At 36.1% G+C, this 12,772-nt stretch overlaps 1 protein-coding gene across 5 annotated transcripts in view; it reads right to left on the reverse strand.

The window, feature by feature from the left end:
* LOC140159000 (ras-GEF domain-containing family member 1B-like) overlaps positions 1 to 12,772 on the reverse strand; it is a 289,431-nt gene that overhangs the window by 126,013 nt on the left and 150,646 nt on the right. The window lies entirely within an intron of this gene.

Here is a 12,772-nt window from a genome sequence, read left to right on the forward strand (position 1 = left end):
AAATTTTCAAATGATCATCGGCTTTCCTCCCAGCTACATACACTTTGAGAATATCTCATTAGATTTATAAAATTTACTTCGAGGACTGTTATATATCAAAAATGTGAAAAATATCAAATTTTAATAATTTGTCATAAAATTTGTATTATATCATGGATTTCAAAAAATGAAAATTATTTGATATCAGAAAGACATTCTTCGTATTCAGAATGCAATTCGATATGTCCGATGTGCTCTCATGTCCCACAAAAAATACTGTCTAAACGCTCAAAACACTCATTCCAGATCCCTTAAACATGATTTGCACAATTGTAGTGCATGTAAACTGAAATCAATTGCCCTAGTAGGTACCACTAAAGAAAAGGAGATATTCTTGCATGGTTTTTCTGCACCAGTTTTTCATTGGAACAAGAAGGTAGAAAGCCTGAAAACTTTCATGTGAGGGTGCTTACAGTTATAATAGGTCATAGAGTTGATTGACCACATTTTGGATTAGTATTGATGGTAGTAATGTATAATTAAGTCGATGTAATAATATGAAGGTGCCAGGAGGTCACAGTTGAGGGAGCTTCTCAAAATAGTCACCAAAATCCAATGAAAAACATACTGTTCAAGTGGTCTATTATGAAGTATATTTTACTATATTTTCAATTAGTATTGCTGACGGTAAAATATAAATAAGTCAAGGTATTAATAAGAATGTACAAGGAGGTTACTGTTGAGGGCGCTTTTCAAAATGGCCACCAAAATCGTATGAAAAGCATTATGTATACATCCATGGACAAAAGAGTAATACAACCAGTCAAGTCCCAGTGCATAATTTGTATGCTGTGACTTCTCACATATTCATGAGGGCTGATTGTTCGATCGTTCAGTGTCTAATAATCACACCAGCGTTTGCGTGCCTTACATGATAGATTGTGTGCTTAAAATATGTGGTAAGTGCGTAGCAGTCATTATCGGGTGATGCTGAGACTGAATTCTTACGTTGTGTGGTAATCTTCAAGATCACTCACATCATTGCATTTAAAAAAAACTATGTTTCTTTATTTAGCTCTATGGATATCATCGGGCATCATCGTCTCAACCTATTTGTCCATTCTATCCATTGTCAACACTTTCTATTCTCATAATCACAGATGCCAGCAGATTGCCATTCTCATGAAGCACCAGAGTTTGTTGAAGTGGTGGTAACAAGTTACAACGAGATGTCTGGGATTAGAAAACATGCGATCGAAGATGTCACATCCTTTTTTAACGCTTTTCACATTTACTCAATCCGGCCCTTTCAGCCATAGATGATCCCCTTGTGTGAAAAAAGCCGAGCTGTAAATGTAATAAAATCATCCCCTCTAATGTCATGAATTCAATTAAGGGTAATTTTTGCACTTGTGTTAAGTCAATGTCACCCAATATTTTTGCATTTCTTTATTTGCCAGTGTTTGTATTGTCATGTATTATTCTTAAATTGTTAATGAAATGGGATAATGAGCTACAATGTATAATGCAAGGACTGTGATATATAATGTCTCTTGAATGTGAATGGATGATTGCTATGTTGACATTGCCATTCTTCACTACATGCTTCTGGTTTCTGTTGAAATCAGGGGGCAAATTTGATTGTGTTGACCTTACAAATAACTTTGGTGCCATACCTCTTGGTTTTTTTTAAGAGACTTGATGCTATGTTGCAAGTAAGAAACAGCAACAATATCTTGACAAGTCAAGTTCAAAAGGTTTCAATGGATCCTGAGAGAACACTTAAGGCCTGGGCTACCAGCAAATCTACAGGGTGTGCGGACCAATGCTATCAAGTCAACAACATAGGCAATGACAGTTCAGCTGACAGTTACTTTGCTGGTAGTGCGTGACTTGTTTTCATTCACAATTTAAAGATATTAATACTGATAATACAATCACTGACAAATACAGAAAAGGCATTCAAATTGGGTGACATTGACTTAACACAAGCACAGAAATGACCCTTAATTGATTTCATGGCATTAGAGGGGATGGTTACATCAGCTCTGCTTTTTTCACACAAGGGGAAAATTCTATGGCTGAAAGGGCCTGGAATCAAAGCCAAGCTTGGTTGACACCTGCAACTTTCAGGTATCAGATGGTCCATCAGAAAATTTATCAGAAAAGCTCCAACAACAGTAATTAAGATTCACTTCTGTACGGATTGAGTAAATGTGAAAAGCGTTAAAAAAGGATGTGACATCTTCGATCGCATGTTTTCTAATCCCAGACATCTCGTTGTAACTTGTTACCACCACTTCAACAAACTCTGGTTCTTCATGTTTCATCTCATGAGAATGGCAATCTGCTGGCATCTGTGATTATGAGAATAGAAATAGTGTTGACTTTCATGACATCACAGGCAATGATTACAGCTCGGCATTTCAAGGAAAAACATCTATGAATGGAAGCGCCTGGAAATCTGGAATCAATGCCAAGCTTTGTTGACACCTTCAACTTTTGGGTATCAGATTGTCCATCAGAAAAGTTATCAGAAGAGCTCCAAGTGTAACTTCCACTTCTGTACGGAGTAAATGTGAAAAGCATTAATGAAGCAAGTTATGACATATTTGAACGCATTATTTCCAATCCAAGATATCTCGTTACTACCACCACTTCTTCGCATAAAACTTCATATCATGAAAATGGCAATCAGGTGACATTGCTTATTTAATAGAAACAGTATTGACAATAGATAGAATGAACAAATTGAGCAGAAATGGTGTTCGATGATATCCAAGAGCTAGATTAAAAAAAGTATACATTTTTGAATGCAATGATTTGAGTGATCTTGAAGATTAACACACAACAATAAACCGAAAAGGACAACAAGTATTTATCTAATACTTTGTCCTTCATCCACATAGGGACACTCCTGCATAGTGACCATGCTGGTAGTCCTCTTTAGTTAGTAGCTTGCTGTAGCACCTTGAAACACTTAATGATCAAAGATAACTATTACATTCTTTTCTACACTTTGTTATGGTCACTAAAATGACATAATCATTTTTTTCATTTTGACGGCCATTTTGAGAAACCCCTCAACCGTGACCTTTCGGTACATCCCTACTAATATATTGACCTAGTTATACTGTACTGCGATCAATATCAATCCAAAATCTGGTAAATTATACCTCTTTAAGTGACTATTTTAATGGTGTATACATAATGCTTTTCATATGATTTGGCGGCCATTTTGAAAAACGCCCTACAGTGTGACTACCTGGTACCGTCCTATAAATACCTTGAATTGTTTATACTAATTCAAAATCTGGTACATTATACCTCAAAAGTGACAATTTTAACCAATATATGCTGTAAATTGGATTTTGGCAGCCATTTTGAAAAGCGCCCTCACCTGTGAACGCCCGGCACCATCATATTAATAACATGACTTAGTTATGCATTAGTGCTATCAATACTAATCCAACTCTATTACATGACTAATTTAACCGTGTAGTTGCTTTACGTTTACGATGGACTTTGGCATTGTCATGTATTATTCTTAATTCTTAATGAAATGGGATAATGAGCTATAATGCATTGACTGTGATATGTAATGTCTCTTGAATGTGAATGGATGATTGCTATGTCGACATTGTCATTCTTCACCACATGCTTCTTGGCTTCTGTTGAAATCAGGGGGCAAATTTGATTGTGTTGACCTTACAAATGACATTGGTGCCATACCTCTTGTATTTTCTTAAGATACTTGATGCTATGTTTCAAGTAAGAAACGGCAACAATATCTTGACAAGTAATACATCCCCGGGTAATACATATGGCGGCCATTTTTAAAAAAGCGCCCGCACAGGAAAGTTCTCAGGATGCAGGCTTTTTACCTCATAAAATCTTGGTCCCCATAAAAACTGGTCCAGAAAAACTGTGTGAGAATTTCTCCTTTTTTTAGTGGTCTAATTTGCCCTATTTTATCAGTTAGTTAGCTGCTAAGCCAAATAATTGGTCCTAAGTTTATTTTAGGATGTTGAGGCATTTTGGATTTGGCCCCACCTGACTGCCAGAGGTCATGAAAGGTCATGCAGGGGTAACAGATTAAAATTTCTCCAATCCTGTTGAATGATACAGTAACATCAAATTATTCGCCTGAGCATAAGGATTTCAAAAACGTATAGGTTATGTTATTACCTCATCTAAAGATTCCCACTACCATTGGTTAAAAGCACAGACATAATTTTGACTATGCCCGCAAAAGTAACTATTCCTCCGGCATAGTTCTGTGTGTGCTCTGTTCCCAGAGTAAAATGATATATGCATGCGTTACTGTTTTCGTGCGCTATAATTATGCGGAAATCGTTGATTGTAATCTGTGTCGTTCACATTGAAACTATTAATTTCTCTTCCCAAAATTGATGCTTTTAACCAAGCAGATGAGATGACAAGAATCTTAAGATTTGGTATATATATAAAACAAATATTGACTGCTTTTTATTCCGGGCATAGTCATGGTTTTGAGATCACCTGGGACCTATAATTTTAACCATGCCCCTCATAGTAGTCAATATTTTTATACTAGTATCTACAACCTACCGTTACGGAGTTATTATACAAAAAACTCATTTATGGTCAAAATTGTACTCCTTTGGCTGCATGGGGTAAAAATTTCAAATTGCTCTTATTTGGGGGGAGTGGTGATTTATGGCAAATTATGTGTTTTGCTGAATGTAATCAGATACAGAATAGTTTTGCATATCTACTGTGTTAACCTAGTAAGGTAGATGGTAAAAGGTCATAGGCCATCGGCTGACCATAAAGGCCACGGTATGTTGTTAACGTGTTTGCTCGTAACAAGTAAAGAGTACATTTTAGATGGCAAGTACCTTCTCTAGATTCTCATGTCAATTAAACATTTTGCCACCTTCACTAAAATCTGAGCACGTTGAAATTTTTACCCCTGTACAACCTAAACTGTGTTATTTTGACCCAAACATGAGGTTTTTGTATTGGTAACGATATAAAGTCGTAGATAGCTCAAATTATACATTTTTGAAATCATTATGATCAAACTAATATTTTGGTGTATCAGCTAACAAGATTTGAGAATTTTTTATTTTCTATCACTTTATGACCTTTTGTGACCTCTAGGTGTCAAAATAAACATTGCACCATGTACGCTATTTGCTGGGTTATTTGTTGAAACTCTTGTGCTTGTATCAGAGTGTGCACAAATGTACGAAATCTGAGAGTTTAATAGATTACCTAAGTGTACTCATTACATTTCGGTTCTATACCATTTTTCACTTGGGCAAGGCAGTGAAGTAGATATGTTAGCGCAGCTTTTCAGGCATGCACCTATGCAGTGTATTCAAACAATCGATACTGTTGCCCAGCTGCCCAATGATACCTGCACGGACATCAATCACTGTATCCCAAATGTAAAAAAATGATGTGGCCGCACTATCATTTAAAGAGTAGATATTGTTGTCAAAAGGGTCTCGGAAGTTACATATAAGATGCATGTTGTTGAGACTGTTCGTACTTTGAATTACAACCATATCTGGCGTGTGATCAAGGAAAACCGGTTTTAAGGGTAAACTTGGTATTGTTGGTCGAAACAACCTAAAAATCGATTTTCATTATCTAGATCAATATATTATTGAAAAATAACACCTTGATGTTTTGCAAAAGTTCATTCTACAAATCGTATACTTTGCAAACTTGCTTAATTTATTGTTGTTAATGAGTTATATCGTTTTACAAAAGTGTTGTTGTTTCAGCCCTCTTTACAACGTAACTAAAGAACCGCAGCACCTGACCTATAAAAGTATATCTGTGATACTTTAATTCGTATACACACTCACTTAATATGAATTGAGAAATACAGTTATTGCCAACGCTCACTACCATTTGTACGATGCTGTGAACTACCAAATCACAACAGTTTAAAATAATTAATAACCTTAAGTCGGACATACTCAATTTTCAGTTTTCTACATGATCGTATATAGCATCTGCAAATGTACATTTTGTAGAAAATCCCTTTTAAATTGAACATTCAGTTCCAAAGATATGACCAGTTGAAGTGTTTCCGAAACAATAGAGAACAAAAGAATATTTGTCCTTTGCCTATACCGGAAATCAATTTCCGAATGATTTTACTTTAAAATCACATCACATATCACGAGAAGAGTACAAAATATGTGAGTTGCCAAATAGGCTCCATAAAGAAACATGCAGGCCATGTTTTAAAAAAAAATTTATGCAACCTATTTGGAAACTCACATATCTTGTTCTCTTCTCATTAAAGAGTTGTAAACAAACAGTCTCAGCAACCTATCTCATGGGTAGACTGGTAAAACATGGCCTACATGTGCTGTTACTTTATGAAGCCTGTATGTGACACGATTAAGGGAAATTAGTCGGATATCACTAATATTGATTTTGAGATATTGGTAAAGAAAGTGTTAAAATTCTTCTACTTTTTACTGTTTTCAGCCATTGATAAATCGATGTAACTTTGTAAAGAAAAGTCGTTTTAACATGGGGTTTTTACTTTCTGAAAGCTGTAAATGTCCTCTATTTTTGACCATAGTCAACATGTGACTTGTTCCCTTGATCATGTCACATATGGCAACTCACATATCTTGTACTATTCTTGTGATACGGTTGTAATTTTAAGTACAAACAGTCAAACATATCTCATGTGTACACTGGTTAAACATGACCTAACTTTCAAGGCCTAGCTGTTTCACAACTCACATATCGTTGATATGGTTGTAATTTTAAACACGAACCTTTCTCATGGGTTGACTGGTAAAACATGTTACTTTATGGAGCCTATTTGGCAACTCAAATACTCTTCTCACGATAGGGTTCCTATTTAGCTTATATAGTGAAATGTGACATCGCTGTGAAAATTGCTAGCCAGATGTTGTTTGGCACTTTGTTTAAATGCAGACTTGGTAGGCAATCCCTTGATGTTTTATGGGAGTGCATTCCAGTTCAAAATGGCATTGCAGTAGAAAGTGCTTGAAGCAATACTTTTTACCCTAGGAACGATGAAGTTAAATTCATTTGATCTGGTTCTGTAAGAGTGGGCATTTGATGTTCTAGCAAAATACTAAGGAAAAGTGCACCTTGAGAATTGTAGATGATTAAGCCTCAGCTGTTTAACTCTGTCACAAAATTTCAACAGATTCATAAGGTTTAGCCCATGTTGCCTATGCGATCTTTGGGAGCAAGTTTCAAGATGTAACGAGCAACCTTATATTGAGTACTTCGCAGTTTATTTTTGTGGTTCTGAGTGAGGCCACTTTACCAATAATCCACCTGGCACTGAATCAAAACAGAACTAATATTTTTGTGCAAAGTTTGATGGAGAATGTGAAAATGCATGTAGAGAAACTTGAGGCAACCAGAAACTTTTGGTGACAGAGTTAACCATGCTTTCACCAGATAGTGTATTGTCTATTGAAACACTGAGGTACCATCACAAGGATTGCATAACATGGCCATCATGCAAGGCAACACACAAGTCAGGAACTTCCTTTAACTTGGCTTTGGTGCCAAAGAGTATACACTCTTGTCTTGCCAACGTGAAGAGGCAGTTTATTGTCAATTACCCAACCACTGATTGCATGATTTAATATCAGAGCCTAGCATATCAGCAACAGCCTTGGGGTCTTTGTCATATGCAATGATAACACTCGTCCGTATAGAGCAGCAATTTGCTCTGCACTGAAATCTCCATAATCATTGCTGTAACACAATTCCTCGTGCATATTGTAAGCTATGTCATTGTGGATGTAAGTGCATGTGCCTTCTCCTCTACGATTGCGGTTCTCAGTACGTTGTAGCATTTGACTTTGCACTCACTATAATATTGAAGAATCAAACCAAGACTCTGTTATGCTAATTGTTGCTGGTCTATACTGTAGTACGTGTAGAGCAACCAACCGTATTTCAAAGATCTTGAAGGGGAGGGACTTAGCTTGCAGGTTCTTTTATCATTATTAGGGTTGGACAAGCCTTGAAATAAGTGGACTGGAACCAGGAGCAATTTGCCTCTGAACATTGCTCCTGGTTCACTGTTTTTTACAAGAACCAGGAGCAATTTCTGAAGAAACAGGAGCAATTTTCAAAAAGTAAATCCTTTTCTGCATATACAATACAGCATATAAGCACAGCTGCATCAAGTGCAATACTGGAACCAGGAGCATTTTGTTTTAGAAAATTGCACCTGGTTCATGTAAATTTACAAAGACCAGGAGCATTTGGTAGTTTTACGAAGGCAAATTTGCTTCCAGCGCCTGCCTATTTCAAGGCTTGGGGTTGGATTCACGATGTCATGGGGACTGTTGTGACAGACAGTTGTGGTGTGTTGAGTAACATCACTATCAGGACCATCTGAAAAGGGCATTATCTGATGACTCGCATATCTACCTCTTCCACCAATGGTTCCCATATGGGTGGGTTTCTTAGCTGATATTCTCAAATTTCTCAGAATGTGCCAAAATTCAGGGGGCATTCACAAGCTACCATGGTTCATGCCGAGTAACCGAGTTCGATTGTATGAGATTCTGACACTACACTGTTCATTAGGCCCTGGACTACTCTTCATGAACCCACCATTCTGAAAATAAAAAATAGGAGCCCCTAACCCAATCAGTGATCCACATGCATCACTTCTAAGGGATTGTGACTGCATCAGTGACATCAAGTGGGTGACGCTTACGCCACAGCAATTTCACACACTCTGTAATAACAAGTGCACCAATGCACGCAGCGATGCCAAGTCTTGATTTATAAATAATATGTGTGCTTAACCTTTCTGTTTAACTTGCGTAAGGAATTATGTGTGTTTTTAATACTGGTGCTTCCAAGTATTAATGTGTGTTTTTATTACTGGTGCTCTCAAGAAATAATGTTTTTAAATACTGGTGCTTTCAAGTAATAATGTGTGTGTCTAATGGTGTGTGCTTTTAAATACTAGTGCTTTCAGATTACAATTCAAGAAACTGTGCTATAAATCATTTTGAAGCAATATTAAAAGTAAGAATGTGTTCAAGAATTTGTGTTACACATAATTACACTAAGCCGAAAAAGAAACTTATAATATTTCACAAGGTCATATCTTAAAATCCTGTCCATCAAAATTAACCAAAATTACACACAGGATTGACTCAATACTCTACTCTAAACACATGTTAGTAACCAATCAGTTGGCCAACTGACACAACCGCAAAATGCACTGATATGGAACAACTTCCTAGACCACATTCGCAGCCCTATTGGCATCCAGCAAAAGAAATCTGTGAGAATGGCATCTTGAATCACAGGTCACATCCAACAATTTTAACAACATTAAGTTAAAAACATTAAAGAGAGTCAAAACAAACTTACCAGGATCATCATGTCACAAGACCAAACAAATAACGAAGTCCTTTAGTAACGGGAAGTATGGGGCAATCTTCCCCAGGATATCATCAGGAACTTGGTTGGAAGCAGGTGCACAGCATGTGTGCAAGCGCACGGTGGACCGTTACTAAAGGACTTCATTATTTGTTTGGACATGTGACATAATGATCCTGGTAAGTTTGTGATCTGTTTGTATCGGTTGGTAAGTTTGTGACCTGTGATTCAAGATGCCATTCTCACAGATTTCGTTTGCTAGGTGTCAATAGGGCTGTGAATGTGGTCCAGGAAGCTGTTCCATATCAGTGCATTTTGCTATTGTGTCAGTTGGGCAACTGCTTGGTTACTGACATGTGTTTAGAGTAGAGTATTGAGGCAATCCTGTGTGTAATTTTCGTTAATTTTGATCGACAGGATTTTAAGATACGACCTTGTGAAAAATTATAAGTTTCTTTTTTTTTGGCTTAGTGTAGTTCCCCCGTTAGGGGCTTACTAGAATTGACAACAAATAAACATTCAAAATACAGGTTTCTAATAATTATGTTAAGGTGTATATAAATTGAAATAAAACGTAAAGGTTCAAAAGGCATTGAAGAAAATTATTTGTTCAAATGGGTAAGAGACAGTTAACACTCCGTAAATTCTATAGCAGTGCTTATTAGGGGGGGTGCTAATTAGGTCCACCAGGTATAAATATAAATAAATTTTGGATTTATATAGCACCTTCTTCCATATCTTAGAGGAATCAAAGCACGGTCAATTCGCTGCCATGGTGAATCATCACAATCAGATCACATCAACTAGGCTGGTTGCTGCCGAACCTGGCGCAAACCTATCCCAACTTAGATTGTAACATGCACCAATTATCTGTGCAGCTCCCCAAATTCCATTGGGTGAAGGGAGTTTTTGATAACCAAACAATCACCAATTTTTGTGGTACAGGAGGAAATTGGAGATCCCGGAGAAAACCTGCGAGAGCAGGCATGGAATCGGGATAAACCAAGTGCAAAATTAAAATGTTGGTACACCAAAGTACAGCATAAAAGTTCTGGCACCACTATATGTGAAATGTAGTTTTACAGTGGAAATTTCAATTGAATGAACACATTCAAAGCCTATCCCACAATTTGAATGAACACAGCCTGTCATAGCGTGACGTTTTTTGCATACAGTGCCACTGTACGATGGTGTGTGCGACTGTGAATAAAAGCCATGCCATGTAATTGGTTAATATTGTATCCAATATTGTGTGTTCGTGGTGTAGTTTGAAAAATGTGAAATACGATCGCGATTGAAAGCCGTGTTCATTCAATTGAAATTCCTAGTATAGTATACCAATATTTTTTAAGTTTCAGGAAACAGTTGCAAGAACGTGTTTCAAACTTTTTAGTCTGGCAGTGATGTTATTTATGTTATGTTTAGCAATCAAGTATTGGTGGAAATTAAATAATGAATGTATGACCGGTAATCATTCCTTGGTAATTCAGGCTCTTTTAGAAGATCGTAAATTAGATGTAAATAATTATTTTACTTGGTCAAAAGGTATCAAAAATATTTGTAATTTAATTGGTCATCATAGTGATATATGGAATAAACCAAATATTCTCTGCAAATCATCAATAACCAATGTTGTTTTATCAGGATTACAGGCTGAATACAACAAGGAATGGTTTTCATGTGTTAATAATAGCCCTAAGCTTAGAACTTATTGTAAATTTAAAACAAAATTTGAACATGAAAATGATGTCCTTTTTTTAAATAGATCCTCTACTTTTAATTGAGACGGGCGTTATTCAAAACCACGTTTACCACCTGAAGAAAGACTTTGTCAAGTTTGTAATTTGAATGAAATAGATGATGAATTTCATTTTATTATGCGTTGTAATCTTGTTAAACAATATCGTTTGAAATTGTTTTCTGATCTAGCTGAAACCTTTGATTTCACAACTTTATCCGAGCAGGATTTATTTATAATGATAATTGGTACGACAGATTATGATATTGTGAAATCTGTTAGTATATTTATAAATGAAGCAAGTAAACTCCGCTTTCAATAATTGATGCCTTGTAAATATTTGGTTGTGATGAGGGCGATAGTCACTGATGATGAGTGAAGACACAGGTCAGTGGAACAGTCTGAGTCTTTGTATAGCGCTGAATTAGACTTGATCTAAATCTTTCACCATACAGTTTTTTACTGGTCGGCTGAGACGTGACAGTATATAGTGACATTCTAGCGCTGGGTTAAATATTACTGGTTAATTTTTGTACAAGTTATACATCATATAAATTAGATATGTGTGCTAATGATTATGATATCATTGTTTCTTATTTTTTAGTAGTTTATGTAGTTTCCTATGTAATTATAGTTGTATTGTGTATTAACCATACTGTATGTTTGGTATTGTTAATAAAACATTCTGATTCTGTAGATTGCAAATGTTGCATTGCTGGTCACTTATCAAATTGCTTGTACTAACTTTCATACAGAAGATGTTGCCTGGCAGCAACCACACTTTGACACATCTGCATAAAAGCATCAAACATGAAAGGAAATGTAGTATAGATGGTGTGTAGATTTAATGTATTTAGGGTAGATGTCTCATTTAAGACAAAATATCACCATATGCTAATTAAGGTCAGGAGTTAGGGTTGAAGTTAGGGTAAGGGTTATAACCCTGACCCTAAATAGCATATGGTGATGGTTTGTATAAAATGAGATGTATGCTATATTTAGTCGAGTAAAAAGGGTTCAAATAAGTTTTAGTTAAGTATTTATGTTTATGTGTTTCTTCAGACTATACGCTTGTATGGCTTTTCAATACCTCCTCTAAAGGTGGACATTTTTGTGCTACATATATTTTCCTGTTCCGAGCATGGTACCAGAAATGCAAGGAAGCTTAGGATGAATTGAAAAGGAATTGGTCTCACTGCAAAATAAATAACTACGCAAAAATGTCCACTTTTACAGTATGCTGTATCATGTAGGTTCCCCATAATTCTCGAATTAGTATATTTTGTTGTTTTCGGTCAAAATATGGCCTTTCCTTGTAATTCAATAGTGTAGTTGTTATTACTTCACACAATATCTATCAAAGGAAGTAATTAGGTAACATGGAAGGGGGCACACGAAAGATTGTATATTTTGCCTCTAAGGGTTCAGTATCTTGTTACTTCATCAATATTGTAATAGTTTAATAGGTTATTTTCTTTTTGACTAAGTTTACTATATTAAGCATGTCATGGGGCCTTGATTTCAGCATACCTGTTACTTTTTATTGTGATCATTTTGATCGTGGTCCTGAACACAGATAGCGAGAACCAGGTGACCTGGCAACAATCGATTTTGACGTTGCACTATGACGGCAAATGTGATAAC

This window comes from Amphiura filiformis, chromosome 8 (genome assembly GCF_039555335.1).
Source record: "Amphiura filiformis chromosome 8, Afil_fr2py, whole genome shotgun sequence".
In the NCBI taxonomy this organism is placed as follows: domain Eukaryota; kingdom Metazoa; phylum Echinodermata; class Ophiuroidea; order Amphilepidida; family Amphiuridae; genus Amphiura; species Amphiura filiformis.